The 24276-nt window shown below is 49.2% G+C and overlaps 1 pseudogene; it reads right to left on the bottom strand.

Annotated features, from left to right (window-relative positions):
- Positions 1 to 967: 967 nt before the first annotated feature.
- LOC149369503 (O-acyltransferase like protein-like) overlaps positions 968 to 24276 on the bottom strand; it is a 117068-nt pseudogene continuing 93759 nt past the window's right edge.

Consider the following 24276-nt stretch of genomic DNA (forward strand, 5'->3'; position numbering starts at 1 on the left):
GTGCTGTTCCTAGGACCAGAAAAATTCCTCCTCCTAGAGGCATATCAGAAGCATGACAAAACGCAAAAATTTACTTTCCTAGCAGGCTTTAGAACGAGCGCCAGTTTTTCGCACCATACTGCCGTCTATCCCTGCAAGAGCACAGCACCTCGAATACGAGCAATAACGTTTCATTCACACTCCCTCCAACCCTGTGTTAATATCGCCCATAATGAACTCTCCCCGAGCATAGCTCGCGATAATTAGCCAACCATATTGTGTACGCTACGGGTGGTTGATAGACGGAGGTTATTTAACTATCATTAGAATTTTTTAGCATAAGGCGAACCGCTACCGCTTACACGTTCCGACGTCGACGTCTGTGTGAAGCCTTCACCTGCCAACCATGCCCTCCCCCGCTCCCTTCTCCACTCATCGGGGAGAGGAGGGAGAGGCTGGACTAAGTATGACTCGGCAAAATTCAGAATTACCATGAGCAAAATGGCCCCGACCACACGATGCCGACGTGCAAGATAGACAGCTTCGCGGAGAACTCCATCTGCTAAAAATAGGCTTCCTGGCGCTACACCTTCTCCACGTTCCTCAGCAGGAGCACACTGGGTTGGAGGACTCGCCCGAATCTATTAGTGCGTCAGAGTTTTAGTGTCTACCACAGCAGGGGTTACCAAAGCACAAATGGCACAATGTGAAAAGGGACAATCACACAATTGGCATAGGGTAAGAATTTGAATAGCCTAACGAATGAAAGAATTAGCTATCGCATTTTCTCCGGATTAATCCAAGTGGTAGCCGTTCAATTTTTTAGTGATCGTTTTGTGAGGCTTTTTATTCAATACCATGAGTGAAATATCGCATAGGGCACTGAAGCGCAATTCAGTAATTTCATGTTTTCCTGATAGAAGCGCTTAGTCCGAGGCAAACCGAAGCAGAGGGTGCACTGGTAGAAAGTACTGTAGCCTTCAGTTCACTAGGTGTTCCCATTCCCGCATCCAGCCTGCTGGTCGGCAGCTTCCACTTCGCTCCCCTTGTCGTTATTCCCAGCGGCAGGCCTGTCTCCATTCCTCCTTGCCCGCTGGCGCGTTCCCCAGAGAATCTTGTCCAGGCCACTGAGTGGCGCCTCGCATGTCAGGAACAACAGCAAAGACAGCAGGCAGCTCCACACGTACAAGGACACGCTCTCCGAGAACTGTGCAGCGAAAAAGAAGGGCCAGCACAGCAAAAGCCGGACATTAATTCTAATGCGGGCATACGTCTGATAATGGTGTCAAATACGGATAAATTGCCTCGCCGGATACAGACGACCGAGATGAATCGAACACAGTGGATTCCTGTGGAGGCGGCGGACAAGATGGAAGAAGCTTAGCAGGAGATCTTACTCCCCTTGTAAGGGCCGACAATGTTTGGCGAGACATTTTGTGAAGTAAAGTGAGCCAAATTAACGAAATTCGTAAACAGCAAGATTATGGCAAATAGCGCCACCAGAATACAATTGAGATAACTGTTACATTGTACTACAATTAAAACCGCAATATGAACTTAATGTAAACGCCATAAATCAAAAGCGCAGTGTTTTTAAGAATCAACGATCCCTTTGACAAAATTGCGTGTCAGTCAGAACAAAACATTGTTTTCAGTGAACATGTGCGCTCGAACCGAACAAAACGCCGCAAAGCATGGGAACAACAGGTGTACGATTGGAATGTCTTTTACGGTCTTGTGCAAAACAATGGAAAAGAGTTTGCCTCTCTGCAATGTATGGGTGCTTTTGACCACATGATAGTGTTTACCCAATAGAGGCGTGAGCGGCGCAAGGAAAACATACGCGCAAGTCTAGGAACTATATAGTTACCCTACAGCAGGCTCAGCTTGTTAAGTGCCTTTCTCTGACGCCATGATTTTCAGCAGCCAGCCACACTTCTGGGTGTCGCCCTTAAAAGGTACTTCCAAGACGACGGTTTCTGTCGAAGCGGCTCGTTTTCAAGGCGTTGTCACAATGTAAACCAAATAAAAGCTCTGAGCTGCGGACTTCTTTCTTGGGGTTGGACCTGACAGCCTTGAAATTCTTCCACAAAGCTTCTGCGGCTTTCTGCAAGGAAACGCGCTCAGGCAGGATGGCAAATCCCCAATCTCTTGGCTGCGCTACGGTTCACATTTTGGTGTGCTCGCAGATGAATGAATTTTATGTTTACCCGAAGGATGCCGTTGTACCTCGGTCATGCCTGTCTCGATTGATGTTACTCGTTATTTGCTTTTATGTGACAGTGCGGAAGCACTATTCCAGACGTATAGCCCCGAGCAAGTATCTGGTCTTGTGCTCCGCTACCCCGAGACATTCGCCTGATTTGGATCATCAAAGTTTACCTACCTACTCCAGTTACTCGTGTAAGCTAGGGTTAGTTCTGATCAGCGTAGTGCAAGCTGCCGCCATTCGGATGAAGCTCGCGTAAGGTCAGAGGAGCATCGCACTAGCTGTAGTCAGTGGGAGGAGGGTTTCGCACCATCTAGGTGATGTAACATTAAGGCGTCATCCTTACCTGCCCACCGAAATGTGAGCAAACTTGCTACCGTGGAAGGTGGCAGTTAAAATAAGGATTGGTCGTGAAAGGTTGCTCGGGATGAGCAACATGGGTCGCACAGTCCTACCGGTGGCTGCGGTAAAAACAGCCACCTGCTAGTGGAGTGCCACATCGCTTAACTGCTGCACCACTTCGCTGGTAGTGGTACGAGAAGCCGCTGCGATCTACGAAGGTTAAGTAGAGAATGACGATTTTTCCAAATATGGCCATTAAATCGCTAAAGCACGTAAGGCGGAGCTAAGTGTCTCCTCCTTTCACCCGTATACGGGGCTAAACTACATCAAATCCCTACCACTATTTTTTTAAGTAGGTCACCGCTCGCATATAGTTTATGCTGCTCCTTGCTGCCAGTAAATTTGTTGATAGTAGTTTAAGCGCCTGGCCTGCTGGCTCCTTCAGTCTCGTACACGCTCTTTCGAGCTGCCACCCTTCCACTATGCACTGCATAGACTTTTAGCGTGATAAAAATTCTCACAAGAAAAGGCGAACAGCCCCCAAAAGGGTTGAAAGTGTTTAAGCAGCACTCAGCTATTGCTGGCGAGACCGTGTGGAGAGATTAACGGAGCCGCTTCACAGAAGAGCATGTGCGGTGACTCTTTCATCAAACTGTGATCTCTGCCCCCCCCCCCCCCCCCCTCACCGAACACCCTGCCTTGTACAGGGCGGCGGCTTCTCAGGAGCTTCTTTACTCAACCAGCAGAAGACACTCATGGGCTTCTTGACCCGCGTGGCGTGGCTGGAGAGGACGTAGAATGGAAAGTGGATCTGGTACACCCCGAAAGAGAGCCTGCTCAGAACCGCAAGGGGGCCAGCGGACAGCGCACGCTGCACGACGCCTGCGACGAAGAACCAAGGAGAGCAGGGCACGGTTGTTCACAGTCAGTGCGCTATGCTCTTAAGACCAAAACAAAGAAATTGACGAGCATACGTGATGAAGATGCGAAAGCTGCTCCAGCTAAACTTACAGCTGCAAGATATAGTGCAAGTGAGGACGGAGCTCAAAGACAGGAGGAGAGTGCCTGAAACCAACAATTCCTCTTTTACCAGCGCCTGTCAGATCGTCAGAAAATGGCGAATATGACACCTTTTCTTCTAGCTCTCTTTTTCCTTTGATTGCTAGTTTGCTTTTATGCGTTTCTGAGACTGCTTTTCAGCCTCTACGGGCTCAGACGTGGATTGAGGGATAGAAGGTAGGAGCGTCCACTTTGAAACGGACGGTGGCAGTTGGCACCATGCTCGGTTTTTTTTTATACTTTTGTTTAACTGTGTTGTAAATCATTATTAAAATTCGCCATTTTCTTTAAACACATTCTCCTACACTTCTAACCTTATGTCACCTCTCTGCTTTTAAGCCACCAATCTTCCAATCGCTTTTTGCTAACTTCAAGGACACTCAGAGGAGTGATGTTTACATCCCGTGGTTGGCGGCTGGCGTGGGTCGTTTGTGACCCGGTCCGCCCGTCTGAACCGGCCATTAGGGCTTACAGAATTGATTGAAAGAGGAGAAAGCGTAGAGGGGCGGCAGATATACGGACGGGCGAATGAAATGGGGAAGTTTCTGGAGAAAAGATGGCCGCGGCTGACACACGACGTGGTTAATTGGAAGAATATGGCAGAGGACCTTCACCCTGTAGAGAACGTATTGAGGCAGGTGACGGTGATGATGCTTTGAACTTCGTGTATGGTTTCGCCAATTGGTCCAAAACGTGAAATTCAGCTAGAGAAATACATCAGATGCAGAGTTTGAACTGCTCCCTTCAGAATTTTGTAAACCACCGGGAATATTTAGAGGATTTCTTATTATAGGACGGCTATTTCTGCCTTGACCTGCCAAATCCACGTTTGGGGCAAACAGTAGCCAAGCCGGGTACTGAGCTAACACGTCCCGACAATGTCGAAGTTAATGAAGCTATCTTTGAACATTTTACACAGAAAATTGCGCCTTGTGTTCCTCCTGCTGATTTCGAGGAATATGATCAATCAGATGACTTCACTTGCACTTCCATGCTGTTAAACTCTTTATTCTTTTCTTGTGACCCGGCACCATTCGGCGAAAGTGCTCACCGCCCCTTCCGGTGACGCAGAGGAAGGTGAGCGCCGCCAGAGCTGCGGCCCACACGACGCGGTCGCTCAGGGCGAGAGAAACCTTGGCCAGATCTCCGTACTGGGTGCCCCGTGTCCATTCGAACTTGTACAAGATGCACGCGGCGCCAAGACCCAGGGCGGTGGTCCACAGCGCCGCCTCCACGCCCTGCAAGCCCCAGAGGTTGTTGAGACTGCATCCCCACAATGCGTGTGCTTTAAAGAGAGCGCACATGCGAAGAAACACATGTTTCTGACGCAAAATGAGAATTTGTAAGAAGGGAGTAATCGCTCATTGGCATCCACCCGAACGCAGCCATACGGCAGGAAAGGAAAGCTATACAGCTTTCCCGGAAACTTCGCCGTTAAAGAAAAAATTGTCCTCCTCCGGGGTTCGAACCCGGAACCACCGTTTTTCCGGAGCACTCGCTCTACCAACTGAGCTAACCAGGACGGCAAGCTTATAGTAGGGCTACAGCGAATTGATCAATTACTCCAAGTGGGAACACTGTTGGTCAAATATTTAGGGGAATCCCCCAAGGTGGAATAGATTTATGATCACTCCCAATTGCAAATCTACTCCCCCTTGGGGATTCTCCTAAACATTTGACCTAAATAAGAATTTTTATCGTAACAGCAATAACGAACAGGTGGAAGGGTGCTGATAGTCTTAGCGTTTCTTCATCATCACCGGCATTATTCGCAGCGTCATGCGAAGCCATCATTAGCGTTTCATTCAGCGAAATTCATGAAACAGGCTGATGCTCTGGAAGCTCCAGGTAAGCATGACTGATTGAAGGCCAGTGCTGTGTACCGCAGCGCCAGTGAGCCCCTGATCGGCCTTCAAACGGCCGTGAGGTACGAAAGGCGCGTCGTCACTAATGCTCCTGGTTACATTCCCAGCAGCACCAAGACTCGCTCCCAGAGCTAGGCAACGGAGATAAGGAAGGATAACAAGCTGGAACAGCAAACTATTTGATTTAAAATGTAGTTGAGCGGTTAACAGCGCGAAAAACATAAGGACAAAGGTAGACAAGACATGGCGGGGTCTAACTCGCAACTGAATGATGGCACTGCGTATATTCAGGCGTCATGCAAAAATAAGAAATCTACAGATAGAGTATTAACCAAACTAGTCAAGCAATACGTCGGCAAAGGATCGTGAATGCGCTGTCGTGAAGCGCAACAGAAGCATACTAGCGCTTTGCTCTTCCACTTTTGCGATACTGAATGCAGCCATGATATCGCGAAATAGCTGGTCGCAGTGCTTCAGGACAAAGCGCTGGTTGAGCAGCCTTTGTCAGTGCTCTCGCTCCACTCTGCGGTTTCAACAGCGCTGAGCCAATTTTTTTCCGTGCGCAATTTCCATTTACATCTTGTGTTCCTCAAAGTACAGGTTTAAACACCGGCCGGTTTGGACAGCATACACCTGCTGCAAGACACCGAAATGGCATACTCTGCTCCCATCTTGCACAGAACATACTCGTAGGCGTACCCCGCACCACGCCCAGATTTGGTAGCACCTCAATTTTGCGCTTTTCTGTTCACAGTTGTATAAACACGTTTCTATTTATTAGGATCACTCAGATGAACCCTGATGTCAAGCCGAGAGCCAATAGTCTTAAGCCCATGCGCCAATTTCTGCATATAGAGAGCAGGCGGTTTCGTTTTCTGAGCAATCTGTTTCCTCGGCTAACTGAGTTCTGCCTTCATGAGTTTGCTTAGCAGGGATTGGCAGAAAGAAATTGCATTAACGTTTCTTGAAAACCATCATTTCAGAGACGCGATTCTTGCAATACAAAGCTATTTTCTTTTCATATGCAAACGGCCTTGAATGAGAAATGTCCAGGCGTGTTGCTGCTACTGCCCTCTTGACTAATTTGGAATGGCATGATTGCTAATTTAGTGTCGGCTTCACCGATGTGTATAGTAATGCGAATCGACGTGACCATCCTGAAACAAGAGATCAACATCAAAGTAATGGACCATACTATCCTACGTAAATGTCACGGTGAACTTGAAGCTCAATGTCCTGCTTTTTTTAAAGCCTTTTGCACATTTACAGCTGCACAAAAGTCACCTAAATATTTGAGAAGAACTATGTAGCCACATAAAAACCTGAACACATGCGTGATCAAGCCCTCTAGGTCAGAGTGAAGGGCACCGTTAAGTTTTTCATAGAAAATGCCACTCAGTATGGGGGTGACAGATGAGAAGATGCATGGAGTGAATTTCTGACAATAGGCGGCCCCCCGCCAAAGCACAAAGGAAGATTTTAAATTAAAAGTGAAAAGGTATAAAAAGTCAACCCAGGGCACTTCTTTTCACATCATCCTGCGCCTCTGTGATGGTTTGTTTCACAGAACTGAGAAGTTCATGGTGGGGCAGAGAATGAAGGAAAATCTCGACATTCACATTGAAAACGAGCAATACACCCAGGCTTGGGTTTTGTAACGTGTCCACTAACGCTGCCGAATTTCTAATACCGAATAGGTCTGTTACCGCCAGCACGCTGAGGTGCGAAAAAGCTTTGCGAACGCTATTTCTCGCAGAAAAATGGTTAGAACTGGTGGAGCAGGTTTAAAGGTCTTTACCTCGAAAAACACACGTAGGTCTTGACGTTCAACTTCAGAAACCGCAGAAGCAACGCTGACGAAGTTGAGGTCTTTCAACAGGTGTAGGGCCTTGTTTACCGCGGCCGGTTTCATGCGTATCCAGGTGAAATTCCTCTATAGGGCCAGTAGCGCCTCTTACGAAAATATGCTCTCACTCAATGTGACAAACTACCCTTGCTTGTCTGAATTGAAGGCCCCTGAGAGGATTGTCCAATAAAATTCACTAGCGTGCCTACTGGGCGGTCCTTCTTTTTCTATTGTCAGGAATGTACAGCATCTTGCCGAGCTGCGTTGTCCAACGTGAACGATCGACACGCACCAAACTTGAACATAATTTTTTTTCCCACCACCTCTGCCACCATGCTCTGGGCCCCCCTTTCCTTACTGGCAGTCTGGCTGTTGGCAGCGGAAGCCATTTTATAGGAATTCTTTGGCACCCTCATTTATGAATATTTGCTAGGTAGTATGGCTGACCTAAACCAAGATGACCTAGACCGCATACAGGAATGGTGCGACCGTTGGCTAATGGAACTGAACCCCCATAAATGTAAACATTTGTCCTTCCACCGCCGCCGTATCCCGCTTGATTTCCCATAGGTAGTCGCTAACGTTCACCTGCAGTCCATTTCATCATACAAATACTTAGGCGTCACGCTGTGTAACAACTTATCATGGGCTACACACGTTACTAACATCATTTCCTCAGCTAACAAAACTCTCGGATTCTTACAACGTCATCTTCGCCACGCCCCACAACAGCTAAAATTACTAGCATATAAATCTCTTGTCAGGTCAAAGTTAGATTATGCATCGCCAGTTTGGAACCCTCATCAAGTTTACCTTATCAATGCGCTCGAGTCACTTCAAAACACAGCAGCCAGATTCCTTCATTCCTCCTATTCGTACGACACTAGTGTAACATCTTTAAAAGCGGAATCCAGTTTAGCGCCCCTTTCACTTCATCGCGTTATTTCTAGCCTCTGCCTATACCATGAATTTTTCCATAGTTCGCTGCGCTGCGCTTCCTACATTGCCCCGCCAGCCGGCATATCCCACCACATTCGTCATCCTTTCCAAGTGTTTCGCCCACGTGCCCTTACTGTTACCTGTGCCGCTTCTTTTTTTTTCGCCGTGTTTCTGTAGACTGGAACGACCTCTCCAATGACATCGCTATCATCTCATGCCCATCCATATTCGCCGAAGCTGTTATCAACCATTTTTCAACATAACACTTGTTCAATTGACTGTTTGTACCCATCCCTTATGTAATACCCCCAGTGGGTATTTAATGTATTAAAATGAAATGAAAATTAAAAATGGTACTAGCCTTTATTGGAGCACTTTCATCGGTCATTTATTGCTTTGATTGTTGGTTCAGCCGGTGGTGTGCGCGGTTAGTTTATGTTTTCACGTAGTGGCGACTGCAGTCCGCAGAGCAGGAAGACAGCAAAAATGGCTTCTAAACAAAACTCTTTATTTGGCCTGACTTACGCCCGCAAGGAACTGAATAAGTCGGTGGCGGCGTAGCAACAAGAGTGCTCGTTGGTCCTCGAGCCGAATGTCCGCCACTATCGGCTGCGCTCATTGTAATGCTGCTAGCGAACTTTTGAAATAAAACGTGGAAAGCAACTACAACATTCTGGAACAAAGTAGAATGGGCTATGTCTGGATGGGAGCAACTGAGATAAATCTGGGTGCGTCTTGCATCAGAAAAAAAAAAAACGATAAAGCGGCTTCTCTGCAGCACTGAAAAAAAAACAGTCACTACAAAGATTCGCGGCACTGCTTCTTTCTCAAAGAGGCGTCGACCCGATGCTTTAAAACATTGGGCGACTACAAATAAAAACACGGATTATGCGAGAATAAACACCGAGTGTGGAAACACAGCGTCCTTTAGCGCGCGCAATAGCGCTTTCGACGTACCAAATGGACAGCAGCTAGTCGTACATGGCGTCACCGTGATGCAGCCATTTCGGCAGTGACGACTTCATAGTCCAAGTTGACCTAGCCGACGAAGAACCTTGTGCGAGCCGAAATAGCAGCGCAAAAGCATTTCACACAATACGCGGCGGCGAATGGGCGTCCAAACCAAGACTCGGTCTCCTGGCTTGTATTCCGCGTTGTGTTTTCGTAGGTTGTATCGTCTGGCGTCGGTCCGCTGCTGATCTTTGATCTGTAATCACGCAAGTCTTCGAGCTTCGTCTGCATGTTGAAGGTAGGCGAAGACATCGAAGTTATCTTCTTCGGTAACGTTGGGCAGCACGACGTCTAGCGTGGTCGCGGCCTCCCTGCCATGAATGAGCATAAAAAGGCATCATCTGAGTGTCTCCTGCACTGCGGTGTTGTAAGCGAAGATAATGTAAAGCAGGACGACGTCCCAGGTCTTGTGTTCGGCATCAACATACTTGGCGAGCATATCGCCTATGGTTGGTCAGCGGATGGTACGCTGTTGTCCTGCGGTGGCTGGTTTGGCTGTAACGCAGGGTGTCTTGCGTGAGTTATGCCGTGAACGCTCTTTCTCTGTCCGTGATGAGCACAACGGGGGCGCCGTGTCGCAGATGGATGCACTCCACGAAAACCTGGCGACATCGGCTGCTGTTCCGCTCGATATGACTTTTCCCTCGGCGTCGCGGGTCAGGTAATGAGATGCACATATTTCCAGACGTTGACTTCGGGAAAGGGCCAAGCAAGTCCATGCCCATCTGCTGAAAGGACCTTCAGGGAGATTCAGTGGGTTTCAGAAATCCTGTTGGTCGGCTGGGAAGGGTCTTTCGTCGCTGAAAATCTCGGCTCGTTTTCACATAATATGCGGCATAAGTAGAAAGTCAGGGGCCAGTAGTGCTTGTCTTCAATGCGGTGGAGGGTGCGAAAAACCCGAAATGTGCGGCTGTCAGCTCCTCGCGTGAAGCCTGAAGAACTTCGCGCAGATTGATGATTTGCAGGTACAACAAAGGAGGTTGGCTGTTTTGCATGCAGTGAAGTTCTTTACCAGGATATCATTCTCTACACAGAAGGAAGACAGTCCGCGTTTGAACGAAGCGAGTGGGGGGGGGGGTAACCTTGCTTTCCAAATGTTCCATGAGGTCTTTTAGGACAGCCAAAAAAATACAAAGAAGAACGGCGCGTCAGTGAAAAAAAAACAAGTAAAAGGAACGCGAAAAGAAGAGGGAGAAATTAGCACGAGCGCTGCAAACAAGCGCAGCGCGAGAGGCAAGAGAAGAAGATGAAGACGAAATGGAAGGTTACCACCGCCTGCAAAAGAACATATGCAGAGAAAAAGGAGAAGTATAGGCGCATCGCGGCCAAGGCGCCGGCGCCCCAAGGCCCGACACCAGCCGTGGCGCAACGAAGAATAAAAAGGAACGGTCTCCCTCCCGTCCCGAAATGAAAGGCGCGGTCCAAGGCGCGCCACTGCCAGCGCAGGAGGGCGAGCGCCTGTCTTTTCTGAAGTAAATGCGCGCAAAGCATGTAGCCACGAAAAAGCTAAAGCCACAACATCCACAACACCAGATTAAGTAGCTTAGGCCACCACCGCAGCCGCACCGAAAATATCTTTAGGTCTTCTCGATGCACACTGCACAAGCACTGAACAAGTGACCACGACACAAAAAGCCAAGGCGCAGGCTCAAAACGCGCGACCCCACGATCAAACCGCGCGGAAACCCCCGACCAACAAGAGCAGATAGCCCGGAACCGGCGCAGCACAACGGGCAAGCACGCAGAAGCTCCTAAAATGAGCGGGCAGGGAAACCAAATCTGAAAAATACAAATGGAAACGGCGGCGGAGGGAAATAAAAAAACAAGTAAAAGAAATGCGAAAAAGAGGAAAAGGAATAAGCGCCCGCGCTCCGAAGAGGCGCAGCGCAAGGGGGTGTGGTGGTGGTGGTGTGACACTTTTATTAGGAAATCCTTTCTATAGGCGTTCAGTACGTCATGGGCCAAGGTGACGAAGGCGGTATGAGCACTGCTGCTGCGCAAAAGAGCTGCTGCTGTTGTGTTTGCCTCAAAGCCGATGGCACATACCCACACTGCGAGATTGGGCTAATGGGTCCCAAGAAGGCGTCCTCATCGTTTTCCTGTGGTGGTGCATCTACAGGGGCTTGTGACAGGTAGTCAGCGTCAAAGTGCTTGCGTCCGGACTTGTAAGCGACGGTGACGTCACACTCCTGGAGGTGCCGGCTCCATCGAGCGAGGCGGCAGAAGGGGTACTTGAAACTCACAAGCCAGTCCAGTGCGTGGTGATCGCTCACCACCTTGAATGGTCGTCCGTACAGGTAGGGGCGGAATTTCGACGTAGCCCAGATGAGGGCAAAGCACTCCTCAGTTGTCGAATAGTTAGCCTCGGCCTTTTACGAGGAACGGGTAGCGTATGCAATTACTTTAACTAGTCCGTCGGTGTTTTGAACGAGGGCGGCGCCTAGGACAACGCTCCTTGCGTCGTTATGAATTTCAGTCTCGGCGTTTTCATGACAGTGCGCGAGGATCAGTTCGGACAGTAAACGACGCTGAAGTTCGTTGCAGGCTTCCCCTTGCGGCGCTTCCCATTTAAATGGCGTGTCTGCCTTTTTCAGTTGGGTCAGAAGCTCGGCAATGCGCGAAAAGTTCCTGGCACATCTTCAGTCATACGCGCACAGTCCGAGAAATCTGCGCAGAGCTTTCTTATCAGCCAGCGGTGGAAACAGTGCGATAGCGGCTGTTTTCTGCGCGTCTGGACGTACTCCGTCCTTGCTAACTATGTTGCCTAGAATAAGCAGCTCTTCATAGGCAAAGTGGAACTTCTCTGCTTTCAAGGTTAGGCCAGACAACTTGATTGCGTCTAATACTGTTCGATGCCTTTTTAGGTGCTCTTCAAAGTTCGAGGCGAAAACAACAACGTCATCCAAATATAGCAGACAAATTTGCGAATTCAGGCCTAGCAGCACTGTATCTGTTACTGGCTGAAACGTCGCTGGTGCGGAACAGAGACCAAATGGCATTCCCTTAACTCGAAGAGGCCATCCGGAGTGATAAATGGGATCTTCTCGCGATCTCGTTCATCGAACTCCGTTTGACAGTAGCCGATCTTGAGGTCTAACGACGAGAAATACTCGACGTTGCAGAGCCGGTCCAGGGTTTCGTCAATGCCAGGGAGGGGGTAGACGTGCTTCTTTGTTATGCTGTTCCAGCAGCGGTAATCAACGCAGAATCGAAGTGCACCGTCTTTCTTTCTCACCAGAACAACCGGTGCCGCCCAGGGGCTGATTGAAGGCTGGATGACGTTGTCGCAAATGATTTCTTCCCCTCGGTGCTGTGGCTTGTCTTTCTCGTGGCGGCACTCAGTAGGGGCTTTGGCGGGGAGGTCGGGCGCGCTGATCGGTTGTAATTCGACGCTTCGCAATCGGCGTTTTTCGGACCTTCGGCGATGACGAGAAGCAAACGCTATAGCTTTGAAGCAGATTGTGGATCGGGTCTTGCCTGTTCCGGTACAGGGCTTGGTTGCTGTCAAAGTGGGCGAGTTGTCTTCGTGCGGTGACTCTTCTGCGGATGGGGCGGAGAGGGCGAACAAATCACGTATATCGGATATTTCGTCCAAGAAAGCAATCGTCATTCCTCTCTTAACGTGCCGGTATTCTTCGCTGAAGTTAGTCAGCAGTACTTCAGTTTCGCCATTGCGGAAAAGTGCGATGCCTCTTGCGATGCCAATTCCTCGGTCTAGAAGCAAGTCCATGTTCCCCTCGATGTCGATTTCAGTGTTATTTGGCTGCCGTGACCCTACTGTGACATTGACGCTTGAGCGGGCAGGGACGCTCAATACTTCCTCCAGGACACTGAGGGTAACGTAATGTTCCAGAGTTCTCATCGAAAGGATGGCCTTGTCCGTCGAAAGCGTAATCAGCTTGTATCGCGGGTCGATGATTGCTTGAAGCCCATTAAGGGAATCCATGCCCAAGATTACTTCGCAGGAACATTGCCGTAGCGCAAAGAAGGCCGCAGGAGAGGTATGTCTCTTGATAGTCATTCGCACTGTCCATCCTCCCGATGACGTAATGAGGTGGGAGCCGGCAGTGCGAATTTGTGTGCCGTCCCAAACAGTCGTGACTTTTCTCAGATGCGCAGCGAACGTTCTATTCATCACCGAGTAATCGGCTTCCATGTCGACTGGAAGGGATACTTTCCGGCCGTCGATAACCACTTCTAAGTCGGAGCCCCTGGCTCTTGCGTTGCGCGTTCTCTTCGGCGTCGGTGGTGGTGGTGGTGAAAACTTTTAATTACTGAAATAGAGTTTGGGAGCCACAGAGTGGCCACGCTACATGGTCGGCGTCCCTAGTCCGGGACACCGCATGACAATGCCCCGTCTCTAGCCCGTTTCACCAGAGCCCTTTGGGACTCAAGCGAGGAGCAGTTGAGAAGGGCAGTCTCCCATGCCTCTCTGGAAGGGGTAGGGGAAGTGGGGAGGTGGGGATTTTGAGTACATGCCCACACCATGTGGAAGATATCACAGGTCTCCCCACAGTGTGGGCATCGCCCATCCGTGTTAGGATCGTAATGCTTTAAGATTGCAGGACAGAGTAGAGTACCTGTCTGCAGGCGCCTTAAAGTTCGCTCCTCCGTCTTACTCAGCCCCTTTGCAGGGGCCGGGAAAAAGCGGTGGATGTCGCTATAATGCGTTATAATTTCCTTGAATCGCAGCAGCGGCTGGTTAGTCTCCGAGCCAGAAGAGCTGGGATGAGGAGCCCGGTGAGTAAGCGCTCGGGCAGCCGCGTCAGCGGCCTCATTACCTCGTAAGCCCTGGTGGCCAGGAGCCCAAATGATTCTTTTGGGTGTTGTATCAGTGGCAGTCCGTCTTAGAATGCAAGCAGCTAAGGGGGAGATCTCCCCTGCCAAGTAATGATCACATGCTTTTCGGGAGTCCGTAATGATGATTCTCGAATTGGCGTGGGCGGCAGCAAGCGCTATCGCTACTTCCTCGGCTCGCATTGAATTCGGGGCTCGAAAAGAGAGTCCATCAACGTGCATTTCCTGGTGAACGACAGCGGCCGTGTAAAACCCCGTGGGCGATGGGCCTGCTACGTCTACATAATATACACCGGGTCGGGAGCCGTGTTGTCTCTCAAGAGCCCGAGCCCGCGCTTGTCGCCTGTTTTCGTGCATGTCGGTGTCCATGTTACGGGGGAGCGGGGAGACCCAGAGCATATGGCGCCACAGTACTGGGATACACTCCGCCTCCTCTGGAGTGCAGTCGTGTTGGATGTGTAAGCGGTTTAGCAGGCGGCGCCCAGGGGCCGTCTGCATGAGCCGCGTGTATTGGTTCACGAGGTGGGCCTCCCGCAGCTCCTGGTAGGAGTTTAGCACCCCCAATGCCTTGAGTTTGGCATTAGATGTAGCCACCGGGAGATCCAGGGCTCGCTTAGTTGCCTTGCGGATGACGGCGTCTATTCGCGCCTCGTCTTGCTTAGTGGTGCGGAGATATGGCACGGCGTAGAGGATCCGGCTAGTCACGAAGGCATAGACGAGCCGAAGCGCGTCCCTGCCCCGCAGACCGCCCCGCTTGTTGGAAACGCGGCGGATCATGCGCCCTACCTGTTCGCCTACTCTCTTGAGTTTCAGAATGGTGGAGTCCGGTCTGAGTCTGTGGTGAATGAAAAGGCCCAGAATACGGAGCTCCTCCACCTCTCTAATAGGACCTCCTGACAGAGAGATGTGAATTGCTGTCCTATCCTTTGGGTTCGCTCTGACATGCAAAAGCTCTGATTTCGCTGGAGCACATTGGAGCCCACAGTCAATGGCATACGCATCGACTATGGAAGCGGCCTGCTGAAGGCGGGCCTCCATGTCCCCAAGGCTCCCCTCAGTGGTCCAAATTGTAATGTCATCTGCATACAACGCGTGTTGAATGCCTTCCACCCGGGCCAGTTGGCTTGGGAGGTGCATCATAGCTATGTTGAACAGGAGCGGTGATAACACCGCTCCCTGAGGGGTACCCCGTGTTCCCATCATGTAGGGGTCTGGTCACGGTTCCGTCGTGTATGTGAATCGTCGGAAGGGCGTTTCGAAACTTTTCTGGTTGGCGGCGTCGTTCTTAGGACGGTTCTCGTCGTGGTCGAGGTTACTGTATGCGGCGTGGGCATGTCAGGGGTTGCGTCTTCATGCGGTATGGGCGTTGAAGGGTATTCGGCGTTTCGCTCGTGATGAACCTCATCTTCAGACGTTCATCACGAGCGAAACGCCGAATACCCTTCAACGCCCATACCGCCTTCAGAGGTTGCTGTCTTTAGTTTCCCCTACGACGGCTGGGGACCTCCCTCTTACCACGACTGCGTAGCTGGGCGCAGTGACGCGAAACGTGAGTCTGACGGTGATGGTGAGCACGAAAGGCGAAAACTCCTCTCGACGCAGGTATTCGTCGATTTCCTGCAGACGTTGGCCGAAGCGTGGTCGCAGTGCGTCAATCGCAAAGCCATGAAGACCGATACAGCGGTACGGGCAGTGACGAAGAATATGACCAGCTTCACCGTGATGGAAGCACAGCGGGCGGTTGTCTGAAGTCCTCCAGGCGTCGCATTTCCCCGGGCTTGGGCGTCGTTCGTAGGCTCGGCGGAGGAGGCAAACAGAGCGGCGTTCGGGAACACCTGGTTCACGTCGAAGAGGTGGCCTTAGGGTGTGTCGCTGGAATTGAGGACTGCGTACTGCAGCGGAGTAGGTCAAGGCTGGAGCTCCAGCTGGAGGCGTCGATGACGGCGAGCCAAGCGCATGCTCCACTTCTCGGAAGATTTCCTAACGGGTCGCTAGCTGAGGCTGGTTGGAAGATGGTAACAGGTGACGCAGCTCTTCCTGTACAATTTCGCGGATGACATCCAACAGGTTCCCTCCGCATTCTGTGCCATACTAAAGGGTTGTCGAGGTCACTTGGAGCTGTCGAGCGAAAAGGTGGGCAGTGCTTGCAAAGTTCTTATTGGTGGCTGCCTCGCTGGTGAACTCAGGCACGGTGGTGAGCTCAGGGCGGGCCAGAGTAATGAAAGGTGCCTCTTTAGCACCACGCATCAAAAGCTCCACTTTCTTCTCTTCCGTCGTGTAATGATCGACACGTCGAAAAAGGCGCTTGATTTCTTCTATGTACGCAGTCACTGTCGCATTCGGGCGCTGGATGCGAGACTGTAGAAGCTGTTGAGATCTTTCTTTCCTGATGATGCTTGTGAATGCCTTCAGGAACTCCCGTTTCGATGATTCTAACGTCGCCAGAAAAGCTTAGTGGTTGTGGACCCAAATTCTCGCTGTTCCTTCCAAGGCGAAGAAAGTGCGGCTTACTTTTGTCTGGTCATACAAACTGTTGAATGCGGCGATACGGTCGAACTGTTCCATACATTCTTTAGTATCCTCGCCCTTTGAGCCGTTGAACGTGGGCGGCTGTCGGGGCTGGTTAATTATAATAGAGGCTGGTGTCGTAGCCATGGATGACGTCGGAATTGCGGGGTCATTCTTTTCTCGCGTACGGTCCGGTAGTAGTCCGCCTTCAGATGGACGCCTCTGAACACGACAGCTGCTTCAACCTTCGTCTTCGGTTGCGACGGCTTCTGCGGTTTTGTCGTGATTTTCTTCGAGACGGCGCGGGCTGTCTTGGCGGCTCCTAGGGGATGATGGCGATAGGGACATCCATTAGCACCTCCACCAGATGTCACGTACTGGTGACTGCCGTCCAGAGAAGAGCAAAATAGCGAAAATGGCTTCCAAACCAAACTCTTTATGTAGGCTGACTTGCGCCTGCAAAGAACGGAATGCGCCGGCGGCGGCGTGGAAACAAGCGAGCTCGGCGGTCGTAGAACAGAATCCACGCCGCTCTCGGCCGTGCTCATTTTAAAGCTTATAGCGAACTTTTCGAGATAAAGCGCGGAAAGTTAATAGAACATTCTGGAACAACGTAGGGTCGGCTCCGCCTGGATGCGATAAATCGAGATAAATCTGGGCACTTCTTGCATCACAAAAGAGGCGACAAAGCGGTGCGCCTGCAGCTTTGAAGAATGAAAAAAACAATCACTACAAAGATTCGTGGCACTATTATATCTACCGTCATGATGCAGCGAAGAATATCCTATGGAGTGCGATTAAACAACGTCATGCCACATGCACGTGCCCCTTCGTATGCACGTTCGACCGGGAATAGACAATCGCGATAGTCAACAGGTGCTCAGCTCTTACATGAGCGATTCTTCAGGCATGATCATCAGTATCCTGGAATTTGAAATACTGGCCGCATTAGAGATCCCGCAGTATGTTGTTCTCTGGTCTTTTATGGTGATACCATGGACTTCCACGACGTCTCGTTTGGTGCCCTGAACTGTGCGTTATGAAAGTTCTTCATGTTGAACGCACGTCTGACCGCGTTTAAATTTGAATATCTAAATGTAAGTTAATTATTTGGTATCTAGACGGATGGTGTTTGTTAACAAAAGATGAGGTGTGGAACTCCTTGGTCGACTTACGTTCGAGGCATTTGTAGTTGTATAAGTACAACATGACAACAACACATAAAAACAAAAACGTAGCACGCATGCGGCGCCCAAAAAAAGCGCCAAGAGAAGGCGGCACTGTAGCGTTTACTGTCCGCAGCCGCTGCCTACCGAAGCAGACACGATCACTGGCTGCCATTTTAAGCTCGTTTTCTTTTCCTGTAGTGGCTTGGGCACGTTCCGCGGCAGTGCATATTTTCCAAAAACCCATGGTTTTTAAACCGACATCATGGCTCCATGCATACGGTGTCATTATAATGCCGCCTTCAAGCGACAAGTTCAGTTTACTGCAGAGCAGTCATGAAAGCTGCGAGCTGGTCAGGACTTCGGTGTGGACGAAAAGAATGTTCACTGTTGGAGGTGGCAGCGTGATGAACTTTTTGCTTGCTGTAAAAAGAGGAGGGCCTTCTCGGGCCCGAAGAAAGGCGGCCATCTGTAAGTGGAATCACCACTTGTTGAGTGCGTGAAATTGTGGAGGTAAGCGGCAGTTCCAGTCACCACAGAAGTGCTACCGGCCAGAGCGAGAAAGCTGGAAAGAGAGCGAGGCATTCCGCGGGATCAGATAAAAGACAGCAGGGGCTGGTTGCAGAAGGTTTTGAAGTGCTTTGATTTCAGCCCCCTGCGTCACACGCCCATTTCTGAGAAGCTGCCGAGCGGCTTCAAGACAAAGCTTATTGCATTTCGGCGATTTTTCACTAAGAAGATGGCTGCGTTCTACGGCAAATCAGGAAAGCCCATCGAAGCCCGCGTGGTTAGGTACGCCAGTGGCGAGCAGCGTGAACGAGAAAGGTGCAAAGGAAGCAAAAATGCGCTCGGCTAGTGGATGATAAGCAGCGCAGGGCAGTGATGTGCTGCACGGAGGATGGCCGTAGGCTGCTGGCCTATATACTTTTCAAAATGAAGACGCCTCCGGCTCAAGTGTTCCTGAGGAATGTCATTGTTCGCGCTCCTGGAAATAGATGGATGTCGAGCGAAATGGTTGAAGAATGGGTAAGGATGGTGTGGAAGCTGTGTCCAGGGCCCCTCTTATCCAAACATTCTCTCCTCCTCGTGGATTCTTACCGCGGGCATCTGACCGACGGACTAAAAGGTGCGCTTGTCACAGCCGGCATCGACCCCGCAGTAGTACCTGGCGACATGAGGGGCCACCTACAGCCTAAGGACAGGCTGCGCAGGTTTTATGTGGACAGGCTGAGTAAAACCCGCAAGCTGACTCCAACAGGCCGCATCAAGCGCGCGTTTCTAGGTGTTGTAGCTACCATCTAAACACGTATACGCCGATATGAGAGCAAAATGGGAGCAAACTGTCCTCCAGCGCACACCCTTTTATAAAGAGATGTACGATAGACGACAGCTTACTCCCTTTTTACTCCTTTCTGCTTAGAGTGCAGCTGAATTGCTGCAGCTTGAGGTGGCATCCCGGAAAGCTTTGTTGTGCGCTCGTTGCGAAAGTGCAGCATTTATAACGCACTTGTGGCATGGAATAATGGGCATTGTACCAAAAAAAACTGTGATAACGTCAGCGGCGACGAGGAAGAGTGAGCGGGAGAAAGTTCATGGAAATAAAGGCCGTTTCCATGATGCCCACGTTGTCGCTCTTGATTATTTTTTCGGCCTGCTTATATTCGAGGAAAGGTTTTTTTTTTTATTTCGCCATCTAATTTTCGGTGTCGATTTGGAATCTTGGCTGGCCTAGATTCGATGTAAATACTGTAATTTACACGTACACTTCATAAAGTTCGCCTTTTGGGCCGTTAGAGATGCTTGATCCCCTGCACAAAACACATATGTTGTCATTTTTTTGTGGCGACTAGCTGCACGCTTGGTTTATACCGGCGACAAACGTGAATATTCAAAACTTCTTTGGGAGCGCGGCTTCCGCAAAAACATGGGGGCACATGAGGCCTTACCAGATTCTGTTAGCAGATGGGAAACGAAGGGGAGGCAGATAGAACAATCTTTTCTCAGGACACAAAAAAAGTGACCGCACGAATTTGCGTTTTGCGCCGGCTTATGCCATGAAATCTTTCTTTCGAGTCTGCATTGTTAGCAACACCAAGTTTCACTTGCCCATCTCCATTATTGTTGCCGTTCAGCGCTCGCCAAATTTTTGCACTCGAATAATCAAGTTAGTCTTTAAATACTGAAGACCGATACTACGTGACATAATCTACAATTATTGCTCTCCAAGAACGGTGATAATTTTGGGTTGATTTGCAACAAGGCATCGATGATGACTGGCTGCAACTCTAAACCTAATACCAGGAATTAAGGGCCAGCGCTCATAGATCCCTTTGCTACTACCGCGTGGCGCATGGATTTGAGCATTCGCAAATAGCACGTTCACATCATGCGTGACTTTCTTTCTTTCTTCCTTTCTTTCTTTCTTTCTTTTCTTGACGACCATTTTTACATACTGTAGAAGGCCGAAATAAAAGCTGCGGCATTGCAGCTTGAGAGGCCCTCCGCCCCCTTTGCATCTGGCAGCGCGTAGAAGCACAACATACAAAACACAATATACACAGGTCACCTGTACCGGAAAAAGTCGCCCAGATATACATAGGAGATAAGATGAAAAACAACTATTACAACACACTACACAATCTGTCAAAAGCACATGAAGTCAAGAAAGTCTTGAAATTTTAGCGGCTCATATTATCCATATTGATGCCATGTTCATTAAGAAAATTCAATAGACGCGGTAAATTGTTTTCAACCATTTGTTTACTATAAGTTGTCCCGTGTGTTTTTAACCTCCCACTTTTCTGAGTTACATGCACTGTAAGCGGGTGCGTTTAAACGTAAATTGGCGATGTCAAGTAATATAAAATTATGTGTCTTTATTCCAAAATATAATTCACGCAGGAGTCGCTATGTGTAAATATCTCGAGTTTTTTTTCTACGCTATACCTCTCGAAGAGAGGGTCACTATGTTCAGTGTAGGATGCATGGGCAATAATTCGTAAAGCCATTTTCTGAGTGGTGAAAATATTGTTAAGATTTGATTGAGTTAAGAAAGAAAGAGAATAATCGAGTGGCTGCAGAACACAACGTGATATACCGCGCAAGGCTTAGCGGAACGGGCTGTAGGCTGTCCAGATTTCAGGGTAATGTCTTTAACTGGAGACCAACGCAGGACGAAAACACAGAATAGCAAATTTTACAAACGATAGTAACGCAGATGCAAGAAAATATTCGACAAAAAACTTCTCTAAAGGCCTGTTTTGCCATGCTGTAATTTAATTCATTTTTTTTCTCAGACTACAAGAGTACTGGTAAACGCTTTAATACTGCTTTTGCAGCACGAAACAAAACTCGCGCACTCGCTCTGGTAGCATAAAGGTTGTCGAATAATGAGAGAGCGAAATGAATGTTGCAAAGAAGTGAACGAAAAATTATGCATCCTTTCTCAATAAAGAAGTGCATTTTGTTAGCAATAATAGAGTATCCCAATTGTTTACCTTGTTTAGATGATTGAAAATAAAATGAGGCTGTTTAAGATGAACTACATTCAGATATATCACGTGCCTCCAGGTGTATCATACTTTACATTCTCGCATTCCTATGAGCTAACCGGCAGCAGAAAGAACAACACGCAAAAAAGGCTCACTGGAAGGTCTCTGTCAGCCAGACGATGACCGGCGTGTATTTGGTCCCGTACACCTGCCAAGCCGTGAAGCAGCAGCCGGCAGCAGACAGCACAGCGAAGGTGGCCACGATCACTCGTCTCCTGGCGGGAGGGACGCAAGCGGTGGCCGTTCAGGGTAAGGAATGGAATGAGGGGGGTATCGGTGGTCATGTTCCCCATAACTCCTGGAGTTCATCGCTAGTTGCACTGAGCGGTACAGTGACAGAAATCTACTTTCAGTAATTCTTCGTCCAGCTAGTGTGACATTAAGGATTGGAAGCCAATTCATGTTGGTCGGATTTGTTTCCATCGCCATGCTGTGGGCAGGCACAGGGAGAAGGGCGAACGATTTCCGCATGAGGCAGCCCGAGCCCCTCTGTATGGCATAGAGCAAATTCAAGCATCAAGGGAAATAAAAAAAAATACACATAACGCATTAACAAAAGACGAAGACACAAGTTTCACACAATTTTCAACCATTGATGACTTATGTTCGTATACTTCCTCTACAAATAGAATGCGCAAAGAGAAAACTAGATGTCAAGTATTAGCAACGTTTAAATACAAAGACGCGTACATGTTATCATGCTCTTAGAAATCGTGGCAGAACTAGACTTCGCAGAAATAGATTCTGTTGACAACCTGAGCACTCTTGAATGGCGTCAAGTGGCAGCGTTCGTGTCAGTGCTGCAACCGATTGAAGAAGCCACTAGCGCTGCTTGTCCCCAGCCCTTTGTCTCTTTTGTCTTTGTCCGAGCAACTTTGTCTCTTGTTATTCCCCTTGTTCACTGCATTCAGCTGCTGCTTTCTAAAGAGGCGATGGTGCTGAGGAGCTAGAGTTTTGAAGGAAATCTCTGAAATGATGGCACTGCATGACTATCATATGCCGACCATATTCCGTACGGCAAAAGGAAATTTCCATCGTGGCAGAACTAGACTTAGCAGAAATAGATTCTGTTGACAACCTGAGCACTCTTGAATGGCGTCAAGTGGCAGCGTTCGTGTCAGTGCTGCAACCGATTGAAGAAGCCACTACCGCTGCTTGTCCCCAGCCCTTTGTCTCTTTTGTCTTTGTCCGAGCAAATTTGTCTCTTGCTATTCCCCTTGTTCACTGCATTCAGCTGCTGCTTTCTAAAGAGGCGATGGTGCTGAGGAGCTAGAGTTTTGAAGGAAATCTCTGAAATGATGGCACTGCATGACTTATCATATGCCGACCATATTCCGTACGGCAAAAGGAAATTTCCATTGGTGTTGAGACCATACCATTGCGGAATCCGCGCCGTAACGCAACCTAGGGCTGTGGATTCGTACCATTTTAATACTTTCGAGGGCAGAGCTTCGCACTACCGAGCAGAAGCGCAGAGGGCGCTTTTTAGCACGATTTTCGCCGCTACCCTTGGACAGTGCATTAGGCCTATGCCCTGCAGCATAGCAAGCATAAGGTGGAAGCATCTGGGTTATTTGTCTCCTTGTCATCTCTGCCCCATATACCGTCGACAGGAGCCGCATCCTTTCCTTAAAAACGTTAGCTAACAAATGAACACCGTTCTGGCAAAGTCGAACAGCAACGGGAACTCCGCCGAATGGGAAAGCTTCGCCTGTTTGTGTTAAGCAATAGCTTACGATTAATTTTTCGAATAACGAACATGCCACTTTGCCTCTTGCTCATTTTTCCGTAATCGTGACACTGTAATCTCTCTAAACTTGTTGCTAGCAGTATTTGTCTCTCTGCCCACTTTCTTACGCCTTTACCAAAGTCCCCATTTCCTTCCATCAACATGTGTGCTGTAATCTCTAATAAACTTGTTGCTAGCCATGCTTGTCCCATCCGTCGACATTCTTACGCCTTTTACAAAGTCGCGCTTCCCTTCCTTCAACATCCGTAAGCAACCGGCGGAAAGCTCTGATCTTCTCAGTTAATAGAGAATTTCCTGAGCCTGGATTAGTCATAAGCCGAGTACATTAGCGTGCCCGTGCCTAAAAACGTTGTTAAACTGCGCTGTGTGAGGCGTATATGAGCGCTTCTGTTTCCGCGTTGGGGGAGCTGCAGAAAGGTGACCCCATTACCGTTGCGTAATCTGGTAGACTAGAACAGCCACTACGAACAGCTGGAAGTCCGCCGAGATGAACCACAGGTGACCAGCCACACCCTGCGAGATGAAACGCCATTGTTGGACCCCGTCGGAAAATTGGAACGCGTATTTCTTTCCCAAAAATTCAAGCTCAATGTTGCGAGCGTATAATTTAGACACCAACGAAGTATAAAGCAGCTCACAGGTATAGATCTGAAAGTAAAATTAATACTAGTGCTAAGATATCTACGCTGTACGTCAAAAAAGACAGGCAGAGATGATCCGGTGCGATGAAGTTCATAAAAAGAGTTTGGTTTTAAAACGATCCTTCTCACTTTTGTATTGTCTCATTGCCTGAAACTTGCGCCAATTTCGCTTTACTTTCGCCGGCTTTCATGCCTTGTTAATAATGTTAAAAGTTATAATTGCCGCATCTATATTTTGCTTTACTCCTGCTGCCTTTATAGCTCGCTAATATTTTTTTTCGCGCTTCCATTTGTTGCATTATACACATTTCCCCTTGGCGCGCCGCATTAGTTCAACCTATGTCGCCGGCTTGCTGGCGTAGTCAGCAGGCGCGCGCTCACTTTCGGGCCGCTTTCCCTTTTTTCGCCCCTCGCTTGGAGGCGTCACTGCGCCCGCCTCTCTAAAGCACCTCGCCTCTCCGTACGCGTTAATGCTGGTTTTCTCTCTCGCCTGTCGATGGAGAGTGGCCCCCCGCGCACAGGTTGCTGCAGGCGCCGCAGACTTCACTCGACAGCTACACAGAGACATACGACATCATTTTCGCCTTGTGGCCCGGGTTGAGCTCGCGCATTA

Source organism: Amblyomma mixtum, chromosome 1, assembly GCF_055824585.1.
Source record: "Amblyomma mixtum isolate Tamu chromosome 1, ASM5582458v1, whole genome shotgun sequence".
NCBI classification, from domain to species: domain Eukaryota; kingdom Metazoa; phylum Arthropoda; class Arachnida; order Ixodida; family Ixodidae; genus Amblyomma; species Amblyomma mixtum.